Source organism: Vigna radiata, unplaced genomic scaffold, assembly GCF_000741045.1.
Source record: "Vigna radiata var. radiata cultivar VC1973A unplaced genomic scaffold, Vradiata_ver6 scaffold_392, whole genome shotgun sequence".
Classification (NCBI taxonomy): Eukaryota; Viridiplantae; Streptophyta; class Magnoliopsida; order Fabales; family Fabaceae; genus Vigna; species Vigna radiata.
In genome coordinates, this window is record NW_014542626.1 from 62238 (window position 1) to 67870 (window position 5633).

Sequence of the window (5633 nt, forward strand, 5' to 3'; positions counted from 1 at the left end):
TTTCTACATGTCTACCTATTTTGATTCTGTGAATAATGCTTATTCTATCAGTGCCTATGATTATGATTCTCCTTCTGGATGTTACCCTGATGATTGTGATGTATACTCTGCTGATTTCTGTGGTGAGAACAATATGACTCACCCTCTCACTCATGAGAGTGCTCTTTCGGAGCTAGTTTCACTTCATGAGGATGATGTTCATTTCGTTCTCACCTCTGGACTAACACATTTGCTGCCTAAGTTTCATGGTTTTGCAGGTGAATGCCCTCACAGACATTTGGAGGAGTTCTACACCATTTTCTCTTCAATGAAACCTCCTCATGTCCCTGATGATCACATGTTTTTAAGGGCATTTCCGCATTCACTACAAGGAGCAGCAAGGGATTGACTTTATGGTCTTCCTCTAGGATCCATCACTTCTTGGGAATATCTTAAGCATATGTCCTTGGATAAATTCTTCCTTGCTCAGTATGGTCACAGTGACGATCCTGGATGGAATGACCCTAGCTTGGGATGGTATGATGCTCCACAACAATATCAACCATTTCAGAATTCTTGTATGCCTTCTCCACCTGTCCAGGAACCACAACAGCTGTAGTCCTATCAGCCTGCCCAAGCAACTCCTCATCCTTCCACTACTTCTGAGCCTACATTGAAGGAGTTACTGAGGTAGATGACCATGCAGAACATTGAGTTCATGCAAGAGACCAGAACATCCATTCAGAGTTTGATTGATCAGATGGGGCAGATGGCTACTCAACTCACCGAGGAACAGTCTCAAGTTTCATAGGAATCATCATTCCAGATTGTTCAGCTTCCAGGTTATGTCAGTGCCACCCACATAGGAGATGGGGAGCAGAGACATGATCTTACTATTGCGCCATCTATTTTCCCACACTACTATGTCCCCACTCTTGCACTTGAGGAGACTGATGAAGAATTGGAGGACCAGACAGATATGAACACCACTTTTGAGATAGGTAGACCACTTTCACCTGCCACCACTCTACCAATCTTCAGGGAAGTGGAGGTAAAGATACCTGAGATAGAATTTGTTGTTCATGATTATGCTGATGATGGGTATGTTGATGATTATATTGTTGATGAGCATGATTTTCATTCCCCCTCTTTGCATGATAAGAACCACTTTGTGTTATCGCATCTGAATGTTTGTTCTCCATGCATTGAACATGAATCTGAACCTGTGATTGATATTGTTTCTATTTCTGAACTTGATTCATGTTCTGAGGGTATATCTGAGGGTCAGCTTGTTACACTGAGATTGGGTGTTATACCTTTGCATGTTATTTCTGTGGAGCCACAATGCACTAACCCTATTGTAGGAGGTACACATGAGCTTGATAAACAAACACCCCCGGTGGAAGACAAGGGTGCCAGTGTACACAAAAGCTTGAATATCAAGGGGCACCAGCTGAACCCACTCATCAACAATCATTGCTTCTTGGATCCAGTTGTGGAGGACATCTCCCTGCTTGATCAAATCTGGAGACTGAAGCAATTCCTCCTCAAGACTTCTTTGTTGGATCCCGTGGTGGAAGAGATCTCCCTGAAAGTCCAAAATTGGCAACTGCCACCATGATCAAGGAAGTTTTCTTTTCCCTTCTCCTCCTCTCCCGCTTTTATTGCACTTGTCCATGATTTGTAGACTGTTCTGATTTCTGATCTTATGCTTGTGACACATTGAGGACACTGTGTAGTTTAAGTGTGGTCTATTGGGGGAGATTCTGATTTTTCTTTGTTAGTTTTTGTTTTCCGCATTAAATTTTTTGTTTTCTAGGTAGCTTTTGTTGTGTCTTGTGTACAGTTTTGCATGTTTCTCTTGATTTCTGGACTTTGTTTAGGTTGCAGACTTCTCTTTCACTTCATTGATACTCTGATTGGCTTGAAATCCATGCTTTTCTTTGCTTGGAAAGATGATTATGATGTTTGAGAGAGTGATTGATTGTAACAGAAATTACCCTGTGTGAGATTTGAGTCACTTTATGTTCTTTCTTGTGTGATATATCTCTTGATTGATCGCACATATGCTTTGGCTTGACTCCTTTTGATGATTCTTGATTCATATGCATGTTTGAAAGTGATAAAGGCAGCTTTGTTGTTGAGCCTTTCTAGCCAAATGAGCCTACCCTGTTTTGATCCTTTGATAGCCCCTTTGAGCCTATGCTTTCCCCATTTCTTTGTTTTGAAGCTCATACACTAGCCTTAAGTGAAAAACCATGATTACCTTAACCTTAGGGAATTTTGGAGCTTTGGAATTATTTTGGGAATAAGTGTGGTCTCTTGGGAGATTCAGATGAATTGGCTAGTTGGTTCCTCTTCTTATTTGTTTTGTAAATATATGTGCGTCTTGTCTCTTGGAGTTGTGTTCTGAAAAGAGAGATCAAAAAAGAGACAAGATGAAAAAAAAAAGAAAAAAAATACAGAAAAATGAGCAAAAATAAAAAATTTGTGTGAATGACGAAGTCAAGAAGGGGATTAAATTAGAGGGTTTTGGGTGCGATTTGACTGTGTTTTCACTTGTTCCCCATTGCTCCTCTATTCCTTTTGGTTTGTAGCTTCTCATCCATATTTATCCTCCCTTGTCCTTGGCCCCATTACATCCATAAAAGACCTTTTGATTTGAACATGCATATATGTTGACTGTTGATATTAGAGGCTTGCCAAGTCTGTTTGTGTTTTGCTTTCTTAAGTGCATTGAGTTGACATTATTTACCCTAGACACTTGAGAGAAACACTGATAGTGTGCATCTGTGTAGTTCTGTTACTTTTGATTCACCTCTTGAACTGATTGATTATTTTGCCATGCTTAGAATTCCTTGGATGATTTCCGTGAGTATCTACTTTCCTTGATTCTATGTTGGATACTGTCTACTCCCTTTCTATGTCCAGATTTCTTGAGGATTGTGTAATTCTGTTTCTTTCCTTGTCAGTCTTTGTTGTCTGTGTGTTGAGTCTGTGTCATTTCCCTGATGTCCGTTGAACTGTTCCCTGTTTTCCGTCTTGATTTTGCCCAGGAGTGCAAAAGACTAAGTGTGGTCTATTTTGATGAGTCAATATTTTATTGATTTCACTTAGTTTATTGTGCTAGAATTAATCATGGAATTGTGCTTAATTGTCCGTTCTTTCCCCGTTTTTCCTAATTCTGCTTAATTTGGTCGGAAATTCGCATTTTCACTAATTTGAATTTTCTGAGCTAATTAATTGCATTTTTAATTGTAGGGAAAATATTGGAGACATATTTTGGAGCATTAGGAGGTGGCGTGGACATTCAAGATTCAACATTTTGTCATTGCAAATTTAATTAAAATTGTAATCTAGTTGATTAGGAACTTTAATTAAGCTTTTGGTGCATTGTGCCAATGTTAGCAAATTTTATGATGGGCCCAAACTTTGAGGGACATGTGTCACCAAACCCTAGGTTTCTTTAGGGTGGACCCCACCCATTTTTAAGGCACACACAGACCTAGGATTTGAAGGGGGGCAGTCGTCATTCACTTTGCTATACTTTTGCTGGAACGTTTTTTTTCATACAGCAAATTCTCTTCTAAGAACAATGTGGACTTTCTTGGATTTTCGTTGAATGGAGAGCTTTTAGCCGACATTTTTCCTTTTCTTTTCTTGGAGGAACGTTTAATTTGGGAGCACTCTGCTGGGAGCAATTTTTTCAGGAAAAATGTTGATGTTCGGTGACTTTGGTTGAATGATGAAGCACATTTCACTTTTCCATTTATTATTTTTTTTGCTGCATCCATGCTAATCCATTTACTCATTGCCTTTTCATTTGGTTTTCATGCACTTTTTATTTAAGTTTATTCAAACAGCTGCCATGTAGTGCTCCTTAGGTTGTCATCATAATTTTTACTTTCATGCTTGAAAAATGCTTTCAGCGGTGCAAGGAGGATTTACGTTAATTTTCCTTTTCTTTTACTGGAGAGAAAAGCATGGTGCATTTCTTCATTCAATTTAAGTCAGCCGCCAAACCTTTTTTTATTTCTTTCTAGCTTTCTTTGAAGTTGTTTTTACACGGTTTGCTAAATAGGAGATGTTGAATTATTTTAGAGCAAAGCTGGAATTTTCTTTAAATTTTGCCGCATGTTACATTACAATTTGATTGAGAGCATTATTAGGTGATGATTCATTTCTCTTTGCTTTAAAAGAATGAATTGCACGGTGATTCACCTCTGATTCACCCTCATCATTTTCTTGCTTCCAAAAGCGTGGTGTTTTTCTTTTATTTTTTTTTGGCTTTAGGAAAAGTGGTGTTTTTCTTTTATTTTTTAGTTTTAGGAAAAATTGCTAACTTAATTAGGTTAAGCACACAGCTGAATTTTTTTTTGGAGAAGTTTCATACTTTTTCTTCTTGAATGAAGTAGTTTAGTCCTGAATTTTATTTTCAATGTCATGTGTTATTTTTAATTTTCTGTTTTTTTTATTTTTGTTTTATGGTGTTTTACTTGATTTAACTTTAAGCTTGCACTGATAATTTTAATACATTAATGGAAGCACCTAGCTCATTTATCTTGCTTTACTGTTAGGGTTTTCTTTTTTAGTGTTGATTACGTGATTAATAGCTCATTTATCTTGATCCCCTTATGCCAAATGTTTCTTTATTATCTGCTGCATTTTAATTAGTTTACTAATCTTATTTTATAGACCGTTTAGTTTCAATGTAGAACCATTCAGTCATCTATAGGACCATTCGGTCTTCATGCTTTGTTTAGTTATTTTAATGTTTTCGATTATGTTTGGTTGTATTTAATTTCTAGTTTTACTTTAATTTTATTCTCCTTGCAAGAACACCTTCAACCCCGCCCTTTCATGTCTGACCTAATTCTCAAACCACATTTGGTCCTTGAGAGACGACCTAGGAGTCATTTCCTAGCTATACTGCATTTCTCATATGCAATCAAATTTGTATGGGCTACGACAACCCATAAGGGGACAACAAAAAAGGGAGAATTCTTGGAAAAGGAGATATTGGAAGTAAAGACACCTTGATGATCAAAGATGTACTGTATGTAGAAGGACTAAGGCACAATTTAATTAGCATTAGTCAATTATGCGACAAAGGACTCAAGGTAACCTTTGAACAAAATTCTTGCACCATTTTCGAAAATGATTCTTCTGAAGTTGCACTAAAAGGAATTAGACATAATAATATTAATTTAATTGATTTAGAAAATGCATCAAATAAAAATATTTCATGTCTAGTTGTCAAAGAAGAAAATCCATGGTTGTGGCATAAGCGTGCAGCTCATATTCATATGCAACAATTAAATAAACTCATTTCTAGAGATTTAGTAATTGGTCTACCAAAATTAAAGTTTGTAAAAGACAAGTTGTGTGATGCATGTCAACAGGATAAACAAGTTAAAACCTCTTTTCAATCAAAAAATGTTGTTTCTACTTTGAAACCCTTAGAACTCCTACACATGGATTTATTTGGTCCTTCAAGGATAAAAAGCTTTTGTAGAAATTATTATGTTTTGGTTATTGTAGATTATTTCTCAAGATATACTTGGACCTTATTTCTTACTCTTAAAAATGAAGCCTTCAAAGAATTTAAAAAATTTGTTGTTTTAGTTCAAAATGAAAAGGATCTAAAAATAAAA